The sequence below is a fragment of the Gallus gallus genome, chromosome 8 (assembly GCF_016699485.2).
Source record: "Gallus gallus isolate bGalGal1 chromosome 8, bGalGal1.mat.broiler.GRCg7b, whole genome shotgun sequence".
Lineage (NCBI taxonomy): Eukaryota > Metazoa > Chordata > Aves > Galliformes > Phasianidae > Gallus > Gallus gallus.
In genome coordinates, this window is record NC_052539.1 from 6,416,666 (window position 1) to 6,438,662 (window position 21,997).

At 40.4% G+C, this 21,997-nt stretch overlaps 1 protein-coding gene and 1 long non-coding RNA gene across 11 annotated transcripts in view; one reads left to right on the plus strand and one right to left on the minus strand.

Annotated features, from left to right (window-relative positions):
• The window catches only part of RALGPS2 (Ral GEF with PH domain and SH3 binding motif 2), a 149,617-nt gene that overhangs the window by 113,164 nt on the left and 14,456 nt on the right, over positions 1–21,997 (minus strand). For 5 of the 6 annotated variants that reach the window (XM_046944400.1, XM_046944387.1, XM_046944401.1 and 2 more), the window contains exon 1: positions 19,704–19,786. The gene's annotated coding sequence lies outside the window, so the exon portion shown is untranslated. Of the gene's footprint in view, positions 1–19,703; positions 19,787–21,997 lie in introns of those variants that run through there. The other variant, XM_046944389.1, reaches the window with a different exon arrangement.
• LOC121111400 overlaps positions 1–21,997 on the plus strand; it is a 35,911-nt gene that overhangs the window by 3,250 nt on the left and 10,664 nt on the right. For all 5 annotated transcript variants that reach the window (XR_005861886.2, XR_005861889.2, XR_005861888.2 and 2 more), the window contains exon 2: positions 15,733–15,838. This is a non-coding gene — a long non-coding RNA (uncharacterized LOC121111400). The remainder of the gene's footprint in view (positions 1–15,732; positions 15,839–21,997) is intronic.

The following is a 21,997-nucleotide window of genomic DNA, read 5'->3' on the forward strand; positions in this document are numbered from 1 at the left end:
ACGAGCTGTGAATCTAAAACCAGCCATTAACATATAAAGTTGTTAGTTAAAAATAGTTTGATATGAGATGTCCCAAAAGATAAGCACTAAGGTATATCGTTCCCTTCAGGAATTAATAATATAGTAGAATATACTTTAATATTTCTAAACATTCCAAGGTAGTAGACAATATTTACCTAGCTTGTAATTCCTATTTTTTATTTTCATTCTTTGGGTAAGTCATCCCATGGGTTGATTTGCATTTAGCTCACACTGCTCCACGGTTAGAGATGCAAAAGAAATGAAAATACAGCTAAACTCACTTTATATTTTATGAGAATTAAATTGGTTTGTTTTGTTTTCCTTTGGAAGTGTACAATCATTTCTCAAGACTGCATCACTGTGCAGCTGTGCTACCTGCCTCCTTAATTTTGTTACTTCCTGATGTGGCAGTGCTTAAGTGTACAAATCTGGCTTCATAAATACAGTGCTTCACACTGTATAAGTTAATGTTGGAATTCTAGTAAAACACACAGTCTTCAAACCCCCCTCATGTATATTCCTACTCTTTTGATCTGTCACTTTCTGGTGTCCTTGCTTTTGTTGTAGGTAAAGTAAGAGTCAGAAGTGGATAAATGGAACATCACTGTAACTGTCATCATTCTCCTATTCCCTTAAAACATTATATACTCATCTTTTTTTCCCTAAGTTTTAATAAGTGGGTGACATTCCTGCTCCAATCACAAGAAAATACAAGTTTCAGTTGGTTCAGTTAAACATGAAAATAATCATAAAAAGCATTCTGATGGATAAAAGCATCAGTACAGGAGGAATCTGACTTAAATAGATACAAGAGACCCAGTGTTTACAGTTTTCAGATGGAGAAAGGAGATGTTAAAAGAATGTTTTACTGTAGGAGTGTATGTATGCTTCGTGGCTACTCTAATTCAGTACTAATATCTGCCCCTAAAAGTACTGTGATTAATGTTAGAACACCTCCTTAGGAATTTATGTCTACTTGTTTCTGAGTTCAAGCAGTAATGAAAGGATGAGCTGGAGTCACAACCACAGCAGCCTGTACTGGTTGTTCTTCACATTTTTAAGATCACCACTTTTTAAAGAGTATATTAAAGCAGCAGCTTCTGAATTCACCCAAGCACACGTGTGCATTTATATATATATATATATATGTATATATACACACACACAAATCCATGCACATACGCATGCTTTAAGAGGACTTCCTCTTCACATCTGCAAAGCATTGTTTTCCCAAGGTCAGCAAAAGTTCTTCCACTCCTCTGCAGTGAGGAGGCTGCACACAGACAACATGTTATTTCCTAACTGCCCTATATGCAACTTATAGATGTTTCCACAGGAAGAGAATACAATTTTTCCTGTGTTGCCTTCCTATTCCCCAGATGTACAAAAGTCAGGTTCTTGGTTTGTGTCCTAAGAGGAGCTGTTTGTGATGGGAACAATACTGGTAGCATCAGGGAGGAAGCTGAGGGAAAGAGTGGATGGGCAGCACAGAGGCTGAATAATTACATCCTTCTTTTTGTGCTTTCCTAGCATCCCTGTCCATCACTGGAGACTGTATGTCATTAGAGACAGTACTTGCAAACTGCTTAATAGAAAGCAAATTGCTCCACAATTTGTTTTTATGCTGTATTATATCTATCTAAACATTTTCCATAAGGAGTAGAGATGCTGGGATACCTATATGGTTTATACACAGAATGTAAGTAGCACAAACATGATGATTTACAACAGGTTTCAAAGACCATCTGAAGGGAAAAGATCCCAAATATGGACAACAGCAACTGTTAATTGAAACTAGTCATATTTCATCTATGTAAACAAAGTAATGATCACGTCTGCCACAAGCCTTCAAGAGATTTATCTTCCAGACTCCCTAATATGGATACATCTGTCCCTTTCTTAAATCCTATGTTCTTGCCATCTGCTCCAAGATGCTTTTTTCAACCTCAAGCAGTGATTAAACAGCTTTATGGAGAAGAAATAAGTATTTTTTTTTAACCAAAATGTTGAATAACTAAAAAGAAGTTAAAAAAGCAAAAACAACCACAACATAAAACCATATCCCTCTTGGATCTCCATTGATTCTGTTACATGAAATGTTATTAGACAGATACTCAGCTTAAAGTTTAATGTAATGTTTACATCTGACCATGCAATAGGAGACATCACGCCCACAGATCCTATGTAGTTTCATTATAGAGAGTAATAAGTTAGGAGCAGATTAAGTTAATGCCATTTAGCTAATAAGTCAAAATATGATTAAGAGGTAACTTAATATGGGCAAATGAAGATATGCCCCGCTTTAAAAGGTATGAAACTTCCTAGAATTCTTTACTTTTACAGTAGAGAGTAGCAAGTTACGCTCCTGCATGCTTACATCTCCATGTTCTGGATGGCAGAGGGGGGAAGAAGGACATGTTGCTCTCTTTTCTGCATGAGAAGAACCAAGAAGTGCAATTGGGTAGATTCTGTTCTGCCTTGTGGGCAAAACCACAGCCCGGCTGGCCCTCATGTGGGTCACGTAAGTTAGGGAAGCTCTTTATTTTGCATCCATCATTCACTGCAGTCACACAAGGATCAGTCATGATCCTTCTTTTATTGCTCATTGGATGCCGTGAAATCTGTGTAAACTATTAGAGATCTGTCAAGCATTTTGTTACTTGTTAAGATAATGGTGCAGGGCACTGATAATACTGCCATAAATACACTAAAAACTGAACTTGTCCTTTCACTATAAGTTCCTCATTTAATATATATATTTTTTAGATTGCTTCTTTCTCCTGTATACAAGAAATCATGGATTTCACCTCATTGTTCCCTTGAGCTTCATAGAAGGTAACTAGACTCCATATTTGTGTTTCCTAGCCTTTGCTCTCTTGGCTGGTTTGCTGTGCTTCTGATAAACCTCTGCTGTTACAATTGTCACTGCTTACAAACATGGGGAAATAAATAAGTTTAGTGTGTTTTTTGGCACTGTGAAACAATGCAATGTCTTTTCAGAAATAATAAAAAGCAAAATCTAAAATGTCCCTTTTTAAATCTAAAACTAATAATCCTTGTCTGAAAAGAGTATTATGTCTAGTAGCCTAAGTAGCTGAAGATCCATTGAAGCCTTATCATTAATTAGTGAAGAGCATCTCAGTGAAGGATGGGGATGGCTCACCTGTTCAGCTTTACCTTTAATAAGTACCATTGCTTCAGTTACTTTGAACAAGTAGAATAGATTGTTTTATAGGCAGTATTTTCAGAATCACTTATATAAACTTTCCAGGGAATGCCTTTGGGATGAGCAAAAGGGCAAGACATCATGTTCTGTAGTCTTGTGCTGGTAAGTTTTATATGCTGGTAATCTCTTCAACAACATTTGATAATGCTATATCTCTTTGAGAACATTATTGCATGTAAAGTGGCTTGTCAGGAGCTGAAGTTTGGTGATGTAAAGGATGCTGATGATACACTCTTATATGAAAATTAGAAAGCTGGGTTGTAATACAGTTTTAGATTCTCATTTGCAGGTGAAAAAAAAAAAAAAAGAGGTAGAGATAATGTCTCAGACACTCCCTTGTTTTCCAGGTTCTCCTATTTTTCCTGTGCATCAGGCATTATCAATATGAATGAGTTTAGTTACAGAGGCAGGACATCCAGGGCATGCTGAAGGTGAGGACGTAGTAAATACTGTTCAAGATCATTTGCATTAAAAGAAAAAGATGAAACAACATTTACTAAAAGACCTGAAGGCCTCAATATTCTTTACTAAAGCTGTCTGAGAAGCCTGAATTCTAGGTCCGAATTTTCTGTTAAGCCATGAAACAATTTTCATACCAATATAAATACTATGGGGAATGTAGAGACATTTCAAAGCTTCACTCCAAACAAAAAAAAAAAAAAAGAAGAATCATGCCACTGTCACTGCCCTATAACATCACTGCTGCGAATCACTTTAAAATGTATTCTTAAAGTAAATAAAAAGTCAGTCCCTATGGAGGCAAGGCTTGTTTCATGAGAAAAATCATCTGACATGTAGCACTTGGACTGGAAGGTCTAATGTTTATAAATGTGTCTCAGCTGGAGACAGCTGCTGAACTTTTGAAATTTCGAAGAGATTCTTCCTGTATACTCTGGAAAGGCTTCAAAGTACACTCAGCAAGCAAATGCAAAAAATACAATGGGTGTTTTTTAGCAAGTGTTCACCTCAGCTACTGCTCTATGCCACACAATATCGGAAAAAAAACCCACGCCCGAGAATCAGAGGAGTATTACACCTCACAGAAATTGCACATCCATTTTAAATCAGCCTTTGAGAGTTGCATGAGAAAATACTTTGACAACAATCATTCTACAGTGATGTTGAATTTGAGTATTTTATTCTGTACTGCAGCTCATCACATTGCCTTTGCCAACACACAACCTGAACACTTCTCAGCATGTTACAAACAACTAAAATTTGACAGATTTATTGTCTTGTTCTTTCCCTGGAGGAGAGCTGTAAATAAGCTAGCTTCTTTTGTTACTCTTTGTCTTTTAGATATAGCTGCAGATGCTTTTAGTTTTCACCAGTGAAGATAAAGTGTAGTGAGAAATTAACAAGTTTCACAATGGTCCTTAATTCTCACAGGAATTCTTTCTAAGGACTCACTTTGTCCTTCCCTCTCTTCTGCATAGATTAAACTTATATAAATACATACCTGTATTTATCTATGGCATCTATGGCAGAAAGCTCCTTTGTGGCTAATGAGCATGGTAAATTTTGCTTCCAGACTTGATGTTCTAACAGAAAAATACTGAGCTTAGATCACTGGGTAACTTCAGCTCAGAATGAACACTTTTAATAACATAATATTTTAACGATGCAATATTCTGCAGTAAGGCAATGCAGAGAAAGTTTGATGTACTCCTCATTACTCACTCCGTTCATGTTGCATCCGTTTTTTTTTAATAGTTGGCATTTCAGAGCTACCATTCATTACACAGTTGCTTGTCATATGTAATAGCCCCCATTCTCTCTGCCTGATAATTTACATGCTGTGGTCCAAATCTCCCTGTCAGGGAGAAGGCTGCCAGAACTGAATGCAAGTTGTACTTGGGATTCACAAATAGTTATTATCCACATACGATTAATAATTCATGAGCCTTGGATAGCTTTTGGATACCAATTAGCCAATAGCACTAAAAATAGCTGGGTAAAGGGAAGAGCTTTGGGGCTGACCATGCAGGTCAAGACATCATGTTGAGCACAAAATGAGGTCACACAGCACAGGCAAGACACACATACTATTTTTGTGAGTGTGCCTGTATAACAATAGAGGAATGAAGAGGAAGGAACAGGTTGCCCAACGAAGTTGTGGATGCCCCATCCCTGGAGGCATTCAAGGCCAGGCTGGATGTGGCTCTGGGCAGCCTGGTCTGCTGGTTGGTGACCCTGCACATAGCAGGGGGTTGGAACTGCATGATCATTGTGGTCCTTCTCAACCCAGGCCATTCTATGATTCTATGAGATGCCTTTGCCTGGGTGGAAAATACAACAGTTTCTTATACCTGGACAATCATGACTTCTACGCGCTATCCAAGCAATCTGAATTTGGGAAGTCAAAATAAAGAGCATCTCAGATGACTTTTCTGGAGATAAGAGAAAAATGATGCAATGCAGAATTTTAGGAGGGAGCTTTCAGAAGATGGACTTAAATTCATGCATGAGGTGGATCTCATGGATCCTCTCAGGTGGAGGAAAAAAAACCTAACAGAAAATACAGTTGTATTTTCAGTAATAGATTCTTAGCTTAAATCCTACTTTGAATTTTGGTTTCTGGCTTAATAAAATAAAAGAGGATGGGAAAGAAGAATCTAAAAGAGCTACAAGAACAACAGAGTAGAAGAAGACTATAAAACAAGAGAAATGAAAACTAGTATATCAAACTGCTTTGATCGACAGGCAAGAATGACTGCTAACCCTATCTAACCCTAACTGCTATCCTATCTGCATTATCACCATCCAGTGATGTGCCACGTTACTGCAGTGTGCCACTTGTTTGGCTCTGTGCTATAGGACAAATGGTTGAGCAAATGAAACAAATAGCTTAGAATATTTTTTTACAGATTAGACACGTATAGTATTAGTACACGTATAGTAACAACATGCTGACAGGGAGAACAACTGCAAGAATTAGTGTCAGTGATGCTTCACAGCATAAACTCATCACTGACAGGAGAAATTTCTCTCCTTTATATATTTTGCATAGAGTTCTGGTACACTGCCTTCTGCTGCAGCATTAAATATAGGCTACTACTGGAGATAGAGAAGATCCCCAAGAATAATAGTCCTTGGTTCTGTTCCTTGTTTTTTATTACCAGTTATTTATAGCATATTATTAAAAAGTCAGACTGTACTGATTTTGTTTTGAGACAGAGAGAACAAATGTGCATATGTGAGATTTATGCCAGTGTGTATTTGGAAAACGAACCTTAAGAAAAAGTTACTCTGTTTCTCCTTTCTGTTTCTGAATCCTGTTTGAGTTAAATGTTTTTGGTTTGGATTCACACAGGTGGGAAACATCTTTCAAGACCTTTCCGTTCCAATTTAATCTATTCCTTCTGATGGTTTCCTTCTATTCTATTAAGTAACTAGAGACAGGTATTTAAACTAATTGCTGCACAATGAACCATGAGAAAAGGCAGCAGTTAAGATGGATGCTTACAAGGCAGGAGGTTCAAAGGAGACTGACAGGATATTACCCAGTTTGCAGCTCTTATCTGTTGAAAGCAGCAGAACAGAATTAGGGCAATTAGACTTACTAGCTGGTTTACTGACCTGCAAGAATAAAGGGAATAAAAATGCCAGTGTGTGATAAAGTAGGCAATACTTGTAAAACACCATCAGGGCATGCATAACAGCTCACAAAACATTCTTAAGAAAAGTATAATTTTCCACTTCTGTTTTGTTAAGTAAAATATAAAGGGAGAGCACTACTGACAGCGATACAGAGTTAGCTTTTCAGGAAAACACACAGGGCCAGACCTTGCCTCCTACATCTGCACATGTTTTCTGCTCTTCGGGCCCATGGAAGCGGGCCAGGAAAATTAATTGGCAGAGGACCGTGTTATCTCTTCTGCATAGTTCCCATGTAGTGTCTCAGAGAAAGACCATGCAGCTAGGGAGCTGACAGGAAAAGCAGCCTGCTGGGGAAAACTGTCCTTGACTCCCACGGATCCCAGAGGATATTCCAGATTTCAGTGGGACATCTCTTTCTTGTTGATCTGAGGCGATCTGAAGAACTCTGTCACTGAGATTTCCTTCTATAGCTGAAAAGCAGGGGTTGATGTGGGTGTCAGGGTTTTTACATACAGTGTAAGTTCTGGGCAGAAGCATGAATGCTGATGTAATGACAGCTTTCTTAAATTAAGAAGCAACGATAGGTCACTGCTTGCATACTAGGTCATCAGGCCTGCAGCTGCCTCAGAAACATTGTAGAAGAGGATTTGATCTTGGAAAAGGGAGCCAAGGACATGATGAAGTGCTGGCTTGCTCCCACACAACCCACTCCCTCCCCTACTATATGCTCCTCCCCTACCTTTTGTTTCAGGAACTTCCAAGCTCTTGCTACTCACAAGAAGGAAGGAGGATGTCTTTAGGAGATGCTCATCTCCCACTTTAATATATTATGAATGGAAAACTATGATCCAAGCTGCTGAATTACAGAAGAAATAACAGACTATTTTCTTTTCAGATCCCCATTAAGAAAAGTACATCCTTCTTGTCTAGTGGAAAATCCCATGAAGCAGGAAAAAAACATTCTGGAGTTTGCACTGATAAATTACTTAAAAGTGCCTCTCCAGTTGGGGTCTGCAAGGTGTGTAGAAGGATCAGAGCCCTCATATTCTCAGCCCCTCGGCTCTCAGGGTAATTCTGCATCACTTCCATTAAGTGTCATTGGAGTCCTCTCCCCTCCTCCATCATTTCCTGCTCCCTCCACTTTCTTTACTGCTCCTGCAGCATGGCTCACTAAGAAACTGTACTGCTGTTAGCTCCCTCCCATACGGCTATGCACTAATCCCCCCTCCCACACATCCATGCAAAGAGGGGAGAATCTATAGATGTAGAAGAAATGCCTCACTGAGCAGCCATCTGCTATGTAGGTTACATCTGGAGAGCAAAAGGTGCAAAAGAATCATGCTAGGCAGCATTACTGCTTTCCTCCCCGTTCCTCACAACATCTGCAGCACTCCCAAGTACCTCAATCTGCAAAGGAAGATTTCTGGGGGAATCTTAATATTGGGAGAGAGCTAATAATCACCCTTCTTCTCCACTTAGAATCTTAAGGTATTTTTCACAGTATTTTTAATTATTGCTTTTGCTCCCTTGCCTGTTCTGTTTGGTCAAAAGAAGAGTCAAACCTGGAATTTACTGAAAAGTGAAGGGAGGTGGAAAATTGAATCACACAGTAACTTTCTGAAAAAAAGCTTCTGTCCCTGTCTATTTACACTGAAGCTTTTTTTCACATCCTAAGGAAGCTTGTCAAGAAACATGCCATTTGTCAGCAGCTTGCGATAGCAGGCTGTCAGCTCACTGCCTAGCAACTCACACTGCATTGGGATATCCTGGCACTACATACACTGTCATGTCTCATTGCCTAATGCTCGCCTTGATGCCGTCTCACTCGCTAACAACGCGTTACATCAGGTTCCTCACTTGGGAGATACTGAGCTGTGTTGGCTGGCCCAGTGAGCTCAGCTAATGACACCAATAGGAAAAGCAATATAATGGCTTATCTAAGTAGCAGATTTACTATGCCACCGAAGTCACAATGTATTGACACAGGATTTTACATTAAGCAGAAACTCAGCATTGGTGCAGCATGAACATCAGGCTCCTTGAAATGTCAGAAAGCATTTTAAAACGTATTGCTCATAGACAGTTGGTGATTTTCAGTGAAATAAAACTATCATCTTTAAACTAGGGAAACAACAACAACAACCAAACGAATAAATTTTGCTTTACCCGTGCAACAGTAGCTTAGCTGTGTGACTTGGCGATTAAATGAGGTGAATGGTATTTAGACTTTATCTCCTAGGTAGGAAATCAGAGGTTTTAGTCTTCTCAGTGACAGCAAGACACACAGGGGATTTGGGCCCTCAGATGACTGCCGTGTGCTACTGCTCATCATCTTGCAGGTGATGGCTTCCCCCTCCCAGGGCAGTCTGTCCTCCAAAGCTTCTGTTGTTATTTAGAGGAATAGGAGGGACAAAACTGAGGAGCACAATCCTGTATTACTGAAAAATCTTTTAGAAGACATAAAAACCCCTTGACTTTGATTCTATGACTTAAACTCACTAAAAAGCAGCCAGTTCTCAGAGGCCACAAGAATGCTGATTTTGCAGGTGAAGGTCTTTGAAAGACTCCCTGTGCTGTTTGTAACACAGCTGTGTTGGGGTCTTGCATTCCCACAAGTATTTCAATGAGATTTTTAACCTTTTTTTCCACAAACCACTAATGCTTTTTTACGTAGGTCAAAGGTTTTGAACCACAGTTTTTAGTATAATACTGAAGAGATGACTTAAGTAAAAAGCACACCAAATAAAATAGAGTTCTTCTCTTGCTGCCTCTTTCGTAAGACATGAAAATCAAGGAATATACTCCAAGCTTGTGGATTTTATGTACATATACACCATGGAATTGCCTCAGCTCATGTACCTGTTAAATTGCCTGCACGCTAACGTACAAATCCAGAGAACCTTTCAAAAATGCACGTCTTAATGCAGTCAGTGTAGCTGGGGACATTATCACATCTGAAAAATGGAAAACAAAATCTCCAGTTTGATGAGACTGACGGAATAAAGCAAAACAGAGTTAAAACCAACACACGATTACAGAGGCAAAGCAGTCACAGGAGGTGAGTGTGTTTATAGCAGAGCCTAGCAGTCACTGAAGCCACCCTGCTGATCACCTCCGTCACAAACAGAGCCCTTTTGCTGTTACAGCACAACTGGCTCCGCACACATACATAGTGGACAGCTGAGCAGAGCGGGCAAACTGGTTTAGTTAATGCCCACAAAGCTCTATGCAGAACTCTCAGCTGTGGGCAGTAATCACTAAAAATTTGTCATAGCAAAAAAATTAAAGCTCCTCCCAAAGAGCACATGTAAGCATTCTCAGCGAGTCTCATTTATGCTTCTGTTCCTTTGTGCATCTGGAGCAGTGTCATTAGTCATCAAGGCATCAAATATCCCTGACCAACTGACAAATCCTGTGCATCGAAGGCAGAAGATTCTCTGAAATAAGTGTTTCTGTTGTACCTAACATACTACATACAACAACAGACATAGAAAGCCAGATAATCCTTTAGAAGCTCCACATCCTAACTAGAAAGCATCATAGTGCTTTTGGAATTACCCAAATCATAGAATCATAGAATGGTTTGGGTTGGAAGGGACCTTCCAGACCATCGCATTCCAACTCACCTGCTATAAGCAGGAACACCTCCCTCCAAACCAGGTTGCATATATATACATTTTTTTTTTCTTCAATAAGCTCTATTTAATATAATTATTCTCCTGCATGCCATGTACACAAGTAGATTTTCCATAGGGAAAAAAACAATCATTCTAATTTTTGTATCAATCAGAAGATAAAGCAAGTCAGTTAGTGAAGATGGTTTAATCCAATCCATTCCATTTAAGGATGTAACAAGGCAAATGTGTACACTTGGCTGGTTATATCTCAGCTGAGGATTGGGTAACTGTTACAAAACAAATAAATACTAACAGGACCCTTGAGTGTAAGTCCAGAAATCAATACCCTAATTCTTTTAGGAAAGTGACACTATTCTGATAAAGAAACCAACAAACAAAAAGGATATAAAGAATCGTCATTTTAAACAAAGAAGAAACTTGCAATAATGTTATTTTTATCAGCATGCCCCTTCATTTGCCTCAGGAAGGTTTCACTAAGAACCAAAACACTGTCAGAAGTGCATACCTTACAGCATTTTATGTGCTTGGCACATCAGCAGTTCTATAAACTCTATCTTCTACATTACTTTCCTGAAGCCTACTTATCCTAAAGTGTGTTAAAAGCATTTGCACAGATGCAGGAAAGCATTATGGTAAATGTGATTCTTTGCTTAACCTTGACTAGAAAATATAGCAAATGTAGTAGTGCATGTTTTTTAGTCTTTGGAGCATGTCACATTTAACACTCAGTGTTATCTGACTTTTTTATTGCAATATGTCTAGACAAAGACTAATGTTATCATTGCATCTTTCTCTCACTACATTATATGTGCATTCATATAAATAGCACTTGCATGGTATGTGCTGTGGCACTCCTGGCAGACACATGTAGATACACACACATCACCACTTGCAGTACACTCTGTAAGCTGTCACCAACATGTAATTTTTTTTATCAGCATTATTTTCAACTAGGGATGGAGTGATACAAATAAGGGAGGTCAACATTCTTGAAGGATTATCCAGGAAAATATATAATCATTTGCCAGAAAATATGGAAAGAGTACCTGGACTTTAAGCAGAACTATGTCACAGATCATTCATCATCATTTTGCTGACCCAGTTAATTTTCCAGTCCCATAAAAGCTAGTTGTTTTTGAGCTTGTTTGTTGAACAGGCCAATCCAAGCTGATGTGTCTCAGATTTGACCCAGCATTTCCATGGGTAGCTCATCATGCCTTCTCTTCAGTCTCCCCTTCTCCTTGCTCAGACAAGCAGGGCATTGAGGAGGATTTTCTGCCTGGGTCATGGCAGCGCCTTGCTGCTAAGCAGGACAAGAGCACAACATTGATCAGGCTCTGTCACTGGCTGCCCGGGAAGGTGGTGGAGTCCCTGTCTCTGGAGGTGTTCAAGAACCATGGAAACGTGGCACTGAGGGACGTGGTTAGTGGGCATGGTGGGGGTGGGTTGATGGTTGGACTTAGGGATCTTACAGGCCTTTCCCAGCTGTAATGATTCTATGATCAAAGTCTAGTGGCAGCCTCTGTGCTTGTCCTAGATACCCTAGGCTCGTCTCCAAAACATGCCACGTTCTCCTGAGGGCAAACAGACTTGCCAGCAATGACTTGATTCCTTTTGCAGCAGGCATCAAGATTGGACCCAAGGAGCACATCACAGTTGTTCTAGCTGCAGCAACCCCAGGGGATCTGCAGGATGTGACAACACTCCAGCCTTTTCACTGCTTGCTCTTTACTACATTGGAGGAGAAATGAGGGTAATTCCCAGCTGTCTACACATCTGTACCCTTTTCCAGGGTTCTCTTGACACCTGGAAAATCCTTTTACAGCCACACAGTTTTAGGACTGCTTGGTGATGTCCTGCAGTGCTGGGTCTTTGGGCTGGGCTTTTTCTGCTGAGCTCCAGTTCCCACATCATACCTTTCCACACGGTTTGGCTGGAAATGGAAAACGTGTACTCATGATGACAAAGAATTAAGGCTAGAATATCTGCTGTGGTCCGGAAAGCAATGTGACTACTTATGAGTGGCACAGGAATGACAGCACCAGCCTGCGCTGAAGTGCTGTGCTAGTGGGTAAGAGATCAGACAAAGCTTTATTCCTGAGCACAGGCTAATGTGTAAACACCAAGCTTTGGAGGCGAGTCTGGGCTTAAATGCATGTCCAGACGTGTGTTTAGCAGAGTGCAAGCCCAGCTACGTGACTTCAGCAGGGTCAGGATGTGGCCATTAAAACTACAAAAAAACCAAAGAACAAACAAAAAAACCCCAACAACAACAACAACAAAACCAACCCTTTAAAAACTGTTGACTACTACTGGCTTCTTATTCTAGTGTTACCTAGAAGAAAAGGGCAGAATGTGTCTTTGACTCCCCCTTTCGTTTTGTGAAGCTATAAAATTTTCCAAGAACTCCCTAAAATATCAAGAAAGAGAAATGCAACACCCTTAAGGTACACAACAGAAAAGGCCCATACTCCTGGCTGGTTTACCGAGCAAGATCACATTCAAAGTCTTCATGCCCTTGCCCACTCCAATTCTTACCACTAATAGCTCAAATTTAGAAGGAATTTCTCACGTCTTTTTCTTCCTCCTATGGGTTAATATGCTTCATCTAACTCAGGTTTCAGAGATAGCTGCCTTTTAGGTCCATTCAGTTGTTAAAGTATTCAGACAATTGGGACTACCCCATGTTTCACTCAGTAAGAAGAGAACAGAGTGGATTTTATACTATGTGGGTCACTCCCATGAGTTTCCCAGTTTGGATTAACCCAGATTTCAATGATTACTTGCTTATTACAGAGAAAAGTAAGTGCAATTCATGGATGACAGTAACAAAAATGTTGCTCTATAATGTTCTCCTGTATTTTAAAATCTGAGTAAAATCTTTAAAAAAATCAGGTTCACATCTGTAAAGATGGGAAAAAAAAAACAAAGCACCCCTGAGCACGATCCTGAAGTGGTCTTCCCTGGAGCTCAGACCACGGCAGGTGGTAGGTCTGACAGCTTCTGACAGTGGGTAATCTCTAACTAGTAGAAGCACGAGGATTTAAGTGCATAAGGCTTTTCAGGAAAATAAACTATAAATACTTTGAACAACAATTAGATAAACAAAACAATGAAGAAGTGCACACAGAATCATAACAGCAAGATTAGGCCTTCAGATGATCTTAAAGCTGTATAGTAATACAAGGGTTTTAACCTACTGTATCCTATTAGTCCCTTTTTAACTCTGCTGTGCAAGTGCAATTGCAAATAGCTTCAGAAGATGTGCAGAGGTTCAAAGAACAAACTGGATTTTTGATTTGTAAAGAGGGATTTTTGTTTGGCTGGTTCTGTACTTGCTATGTGCTCTATTCTGGACTCATTGCTTACAGAGGATAAATGTAATTTCATATAAAAGCTGCATAACCTAAAAGACATCTGTGTTTGTACAGAGAAATTATGTGTTCAAAGGATGAGAACTGAAACGAACAATTCATCATTAACTATTTGCTGGACTTCTTACATGTTAAAACACTTGAACAGGGCACACTTGTTTATCAAATGTGCGACGGTGGCAGAAGTCACCTCCTCCATATAAGAGGTCTCACTGCTGGCTGCATGCCCTATGTGTGAGAAATAGGAGTCTGACAACCAGAGAAATAGCCCAGGAGAGGTGAGAGAGGAATTTGATGAGATGAGTTATCTAGAAGTGATGAAGCTTTGAGATAGATAACACCTCAGTACAATTTCGTATTTACTGTGCATTTCTTGATAGCACTATTTTAAAAGCATAATTTATGCTCCTTATACATTAATATCTTATACATATTCACCTTTTCACCTTTCTTATCACAAGTTCAAGTCGCTAGGGTTGTTTAAAGTACCACATATCCTGAAAGACACAAAGTATGGACAAGAACAAGGAGGACTACAGTGCTTCTAGTTAAAAACACATACATGAAGGCAAGGATAGCTAAATAGAAGGAAAAGTTTTATTTGCTGTAGATGTAAAAAAAAAAAATCCTAACACAAGGAAAGGGATCAGTACAAGGGGCTCAGTGTAACGCCTGCCAAAACCAAGCAATTTGCAGTAATGTATTGCACTCACTACACATTGGAAAGGAATTTAAGACCAAAATAAATGCATGAACATACAGCTGGGAAATGCTCTATTTATGGTAGATAACATTTTTTTGGGGCATTTAAAAATGTTTACAAAGTAGAAGAGCAAAAAATTTACTTTTTAACCATGTAAATAAATGAACAGAAATGAACTGAAATATAACTGTTGAAATAGAACACGAAACACTTATATCAAGGATATAAATAGAGGATAAATAAAGGATAAAATGTCACAGGGGATGCCTACTTAAAAAAAAAAAAAGACCTAATGCACTTTCAAATGTGAGCATGCAGCAATCACACTCCTAAAAGGAGATGTACCTTCACTGGATTTGTAGTAGCAGAACAACAAGTCCCATATGTGCTCAGGTTAAACAGCCCTCCCCAGATAGAAATGGTCAAACTGGTCTACAAACCCGCCTACAAAAGAGGATGCAGAAGATAATCCCAAGGAATTTGATTAAGTGCTTAAGAGCCTACAATGCGTTCAGGAGGTAATACACTACATTAATACAGGTATCAGAGTATTTATGTATTATGTAAACACTGTTAGCACAGAAAATTAACCTAAACAAGTCGATCAAATGCTAAAATGAGATGTTATTGAAATGATCTTGATATTCACTGGATAAATTCACCATCTGATTCATGTAATAAAATATTCATAGTTCCACTACAACAAAGCTACCCGATCCTGACTGTTGGATTCTGAGGGCAATTGAGAAGACTTGTATTGGTTATAGATGATAGTCATTCTGGAACACCCTTGTTGACTGAAACCTATACAATCTGTACCCACAAGTCACTTTCTAGTCATTTAAATAGGGCATTTCAATACAATACAATAGAACTAAAAGAAGTTATGGTTTAGAAAAGAAAGCTCAAAGAGCTCCATCAATGCAAGCACACAAGTGTTGGGAGCCATCTTGCAGGATTCCATGCTGTCCAGCACCTACCTAAAAATGAGGTTTCTATAATGTAGAACATTTCCTACTGTTCAGAAAAACCATCAAGAGGCTGCAAAAGCATGTATCAGCTGTATAATACAGGAGCTTCTGACGACTTATGCTTCCCCGTAGTAAAATCCAAAAGCTGCAGAAAAACACATTTTTAGAAATATGACTCAATATTATTATATCTTTCCAGAACATGAAGCAATATGACAAACTCAAGCATGAAATATAAAACGGCTGAAGCATATCAGAGCATGGGAAAATAACTCCTGATGAAGTTCTGGATTGCATTGTTACAGGTAAGGGGGTAGAGGTAAAACAAACACAAAGTGACCTTCCATGATTGCTCTTCTATGATTGCACCCACTTCTATCTTCCATGATTGCACCCACGAAAGGTGTCTCTTCCATTCTAAGGGAAAGACAGAATAATAGGAGTTGGCCTATCTGCTGAATATGGTCTGTCTGCACACTCCACTTGCTTTCGAGATCTAACTAGTTACAGCCATTGTGCTATCCCCTTTTTATTTAAAGAATAAAATCTTACTACACCAGTACCACTCCCAACACCAGAATTGTTTGGCTAATTATTCACCCAGTGTACACACAAACTTCACGTTGCTGGGATGCTTTGGGATGAAAAATGTGACTTGTCAACCCTTCATCTCCATAAAACTGATCCAGATGATCAGAGTATGACTTTTCTGTGTGCTGTGGGGAGCTCCCGAACTGCTTTTGCAGAGAAACGTGCTGCTCTTGTAGAGATGAATGCAGAGTGAGGAAAGCGTGCAGCTTCTATTTTGGTAATAAGTGGTTCGGTAATGTGTGGTTTGATGGCATATTTTTCACACCAGAGCAGCCCCACTGGGCACAAAGCTCAAAAGAAACAATAGTGCAAGTCCTCAGAAAGAAAAAGTCAGGAAAATCTATATCACATTAGGCAGAGCAATTAATTGGCTGCTATATATGTATTCTACTGCTATATGCTGAATAGGAATTGAGCAACTTAAGAACATAGGTATTCAATTTTAAAAGCAGTCTTTCTTCAGTTGGAGTTTTAATGGCATTTTTATAAATAGAAGCTCTGGTCTTTTAATGTTATTCCCATTGAGAGGTGCTAAACATATGCACCCCACATTGCAACTCTTCAACTTGGCCTCGAGTTTTAAACTGTATTCTTAAATAGAAACAATAATAATGCTCCACTGAAAGCAGTTTTAAAGAGCTATGGTCCATGCTGTCTGCCTAAAGGAAGATGGGGAAATTAAAAACTGAAAGAGAGAAATATTTCAGTAATAAAAGCTACAGCAGAGCAGACAATAAATGGAGTGCAGCATTTCAACTCTTTAAAGCTGTATCGTGTCGCAGTCTATTCAACTGTATATCAGCACAACCTTTCTGTACAGCAAACATGTCCTTTGTGTGTCACAAAGTATGAATGTACACGTGACAGTCTCACATAGTTCTGTACCAAAAGCACAGAAAAAATAAACTCTGAAAAGCAATGTTGTAGAATGCTTGCTCTGGAAAATTACTATCAGAGACAAAACAAATCCATGCCAGAACACAGCCCTGTGGCATTACAGTATCCCTCGGGCAAATGGGGAAAGATAACCCTTCCTGCAACTAGACTACCAACACTGGCACACAGACCAGCAGACACTTCAGCAGAGTGTGGAAAGCATCAGTGATCTGTCAGGCCTTGAGCAGTCATGTGTAATAAAGCTCATCTGTTACGGGTACCTACCTGTGTTGCATAGCTAGGCACAGACAGTATTTTCTTATTGCTAAAAATACATCCTTCCCTTCTCCAAAATGACAGAAGTATAACTTTGCCTGACCTATTTTACGTCCTTATTCATTCTGTGGAAATCTTGTAAAATTGACACCTAATTTCCAGGTGCTGTTGCTTAGCTTCCTAAATTATTAATAGGAATGTAATAATTATCCCTTTTTATCATTACATGGATCAGCCAATAGATGCAAAGAGAGCAATCACATCACCACCCTCATATCTGAGCATGTTTACAATATCAGAAGATCCCTCTGCCATTGTCAATTAATACGTTGTATTACAAAGCTGCATTTTATGTCATGAACTAATGATATGTTATACTGGTCTAACATAATTGTGTCAGTAGAGATCCAGGGTAGAGCACAGAATTTGGTACATATTTGGAAAATATGGACCAAAATCTAGGATGTCTGTCATAGTAGCCACCATAGCTCTTGTCTCAAGTGACAAGTGATAGGACACAAGGAAAAGGCCTCAAGTTGTGCCAGGGGAGGTTTAGATCAAGTATTGGAAGAATTTCTTCATGGAGAGGGAAGCTAAACATTGAAACAGGCTGCCCAGGTCAGTGGGGAGGCCCAGTCGCTGGAGGCATTCAGGAAATGCATGGACATGGCACTGGGGCACATGGGTTAGTGGTGGGATGCAGTATGTTGGGTTGATGGTTGGACTCAGTGATCTGTAAGGTCTTTTCCAACCCAGGTGGTTCTATGATTTGCTTAATGCATTCAAGAGCGGTGTCAGGTGGAGCCAGAAGGCTTCAATGTGTGGGGTGCACTTTGTGTACTGATCCTGATGTGGGTTTAGAAAGAAGAAATGAGATGTGCAGAGAAGTGAGACTGGTTATGGGGAGCGTGAGAGAACTACTGAGGAGTGGAAAAACTTAATGCATCTTCTAAATGCTCAGAATTATTTCTTGAATGAGAACGAGGGATATTTCCATGTCACGGTGTCTTCACAGCTATACTTGTACCAGCAAAGCTGTGTCAGCAGGGTTTCCTATTAGCAACACAACCAACAATGAACAGCTTTTCTGCTAACTTAGCTGTCCTGTCTCCCAAGTCCAATGGCAGACATCCTCATCCAGCCCTTCTGGCTGAGTGGGCTGAAGAAGTTCTGACTCACAGTTGTCCATCAGCATCTGCCAGCTGTGAATTACACAGCTGGGCACACAAAACAAATCCTGTGAGTGTTCTCATTTGCTTTGAACAAAGCTGCTAAACACTTTCATCAGCACTTTAAATCACTCCACTGGACCTTGCCACAAACATGCTAGGCACAGTATCTTCTGCCTGCAAATAAAGAGGGTTACAGCCTCCATAACAAAAGCAGTAATAAGCCACAAGTGGACTCTAAAGTCACAACTGTTGGCAATGTGAATGTCTTGGCATGGCCTGATCAATATCAATCAAGGTAACAAAAGCACCTGCTGGTCAATAGTGGTGCATCTACACTTGTAACATTTTCTGACATAGCTTTCAGCAGACCTTTGTAGTACCAAAGCTTGAGGTCACAGCCCCTGCTGGATTTAACTGTATCTGCTGGAGATGTTTTCGCTCCCAGAGCTGTCATGTATAGAAATGTTCAGTCACCGTAACTAAATTCAACAGAGACTGTTAAATGGAGCTCCTCACTACCAGAACGCGCATCTCACGAAGCTCAACTCACTGATTTTATAAGGTGTTCATCCAGGGGGTGAGAAACAACCCACCTGCTGCCTTTGTTCTGCGTCAGCCACCCTCTGGGAGAGAGGCAATGAAGACAAGTCGGGGCAGAGACCTCCTAAATTACCACTGCACACGTGGCCGACCTTCAAGAGACCAGGCTGTAGACTGAGCCAGCTGTGGGAAAATCAGGCATTTAAGCAAAACACTAAGAAGATAAATCAGGATGAGATACGGGGAGTCTGGTTGCAGGTGGAAAACAGGGAACTGGAGTCCAGCTAAGAGGGATGGGACAAAGAACAACTAATGAGTACCAAGCGATCTGGACAACTGCTTTCGCCCTCCTGCTGCCCTGCCCATCTGCTTGGGATTTGTTTTCAAAATAAGCCCTATTTTCCCAATTCCCGTCCTGCTCCAAACCCGCATATTGTGGATCCGGTGCTGTCACTCAAAATCATTAACAAAAGAAACGCTGAATTGAGAGACAAAGAGAACTTCTTATTTAACACACGCTGATACATTTCCCTTAACTCATGCAGGTCTGAGTCTTCTGGCTGGTTCATCACAGACATTTAAAGACAACAACGATTTTATATGACTAACTGTTACAAATTCATCACAAGTCCTGCCCGTGTCTGACATTTAAATCCAAACAACCGCATACTGTTGGAGAACCCCCCCTCCCCCCCCATGAAATTCATTTACTGACCTCCCCTTCCAGCAGAATGAGGTCAGCGGTATAATGAGCTCTCCACATCGATCTGTAAACAGCTCGGTTCACATTTTTTCTCTACGAAAGAGGAGGAAGTTATGAAAGGAGCAGCTTGAACAAAAAGGGCTTCAGCTCCACCCAGTGGTAACAAGAAGTTTTTCACTCTTCCATCCCTCTTCCACCCAACGCCTGACAGGTGTGCTTGGGCATATGCTGATGGTACAGTAGGAGCTGTTGTTATGGGGCTGAACAGTGATGTTGCTTTAGCTGCCTGTGCCTCCAAAAGATGGGGTTAATCGTTACTCTGCATCAGCCATCACTATTCTTTTTTGGTATTTGCAAAGACTGAACATTTCACTATTCCGAATAATGTACCCAGAGAGGTTGTGGATGCCCCATCCCTGGAGGCATTCAAGGCCAGGCTGGATGTGGCTCTGGGCAGCCTGGTCTGCTGGTTGGCGACCCTGCACATAGCAGGGGGTTGGAAATGGATGATCATTGTGGTCCTTTTCAACCCAGGCCATTCTATGATCCTATGACCCCATCTAGATCTTGTCTCAGCAGCGATGCGGGGAATGGAGGTGGTGTGAAACTTCTCTATCTCCCACACCTGTATCTTAGCCTGTGGTTTTTTTTTCCCCTAATGAAGCACTACTTTCTGACATAGCTCTTGGAACTGCTTTTAGAATTGGGGATACTTTTAAGGAAGGTGCGAGTTTTCAAGGACAGAATACCTCTCTAAATTAACCTTACATTGTGAATGACAGGGATCTTGAGAAATTTAAAGACAGTTCCTGCTCTTTTAGTTGATCAGTAACTAAGTCGTTCACAACATCTGACCTAATTCACATTCAAATACACCTCAGCAATTCTCAGGTGCTACAGCATGAACATGTAACATGTGAAGGCCTGGCAGATACCCTCCCTTCATCCATCCCCAAAACCTCAGCCTCACCATCAGCTGAATGCATTTTGCTTCTGGAGTGGCACTGAAACATCAATTTGTGACTCCTGGGGGCAGGTTCTGGATTAGAAGGACTACTCATAAACGTAAAACTTTGGGAACCCTTATTCTGCTTCTCATCCCTCCTCCTGCCCTTCCTATTTGCCCCAGGTGCTCCCTATTAACCTTCTGCATGATGTGTCTCATATTTACCTTTTTATTACTTCCATGTAAGTATTGCTACAGTGGTCATATTTACACTCCCCTGTGTACAGCTGCCTATGTTTATTTTCATTTGAATAGTATTTTCCACCACAAAAGTGGTATGATATTTTTAGCAGTCAGACCATATCACTTTCAGTAATTAAGGTTTAAAAATGATACACAAATAACATTAAAAAAAAAAACAGCCATCTTTTCTTCTCCCACACAAAATCCAATTTACAAAACCAGTATTTCACACAGCTTTATAGCAGCTATTTCATTTTTCAGCTCATCAGTGACAAAACCAGATAAAGCTAGTTTTATACACATAGAATGACAATTGGATCAATGCACCGAGTAAGGCGTTATTATGGCTTTACTTACAGGAGAAAGGGAAGCAGCCAATTCATGCAGGCTCTACTGCCCAGATAATAACATCAGTCTGTCAAGGGGCAGAACATGGAGGAAAGGGGTGCTGTACAGGACAGGCAAAATGAGGCTTCCTGAGGGAACCTAGCAGAGAATGCTGTGCTCTGGCTGTGGCCACAGAGCCCCCATCCCACAGTACTTCTGCCATCAGCAGCGCCGCAGGGAAGAGGCAGAATTGCCTTGCTTTGAATTCAGCAGGCATCTCACCAGAACACCTCAAGATGTGACGCCTTGCTAGCACACGTCTGTGATGCCAAGGGAGTCTGGGAACCCTGTGCTTTGAAATAACACTCAGTCCTGAAAGAAATCTGTCTTGCTGCCTATGCAGCCTGGGTTTTCAGCTCTTACGCTTGGAATCTGAGGCCCTGCTGAGCAATGCCATGCTGCCAAGAGCGTCTTCCACCCTTGTGCAGACAGGACATACTGCTAGACGAGCATCTTTCGTTTCTCACAGCTAACATTCACATATGCAACAAAGTCAAGAGAGTCGGCTTAAAAGTACTGAAAGTACCTTTCCTGGGTGACTCAGTCCCCAGCGACACCCTGCACCAGGCCAAAGATTGGTGGCTGAGCAACCAGCATCCAGAATGTGGCCCAGGGGAGCTGAATGTGTTCCACGTCACCCACCCTTCCCTCTTCTGTACAACTTAGAGACGCAGCATCTTTTGAAATAGCCCTTACCCTAACCTTTCTCTGCACATGTAATGAACTGCCC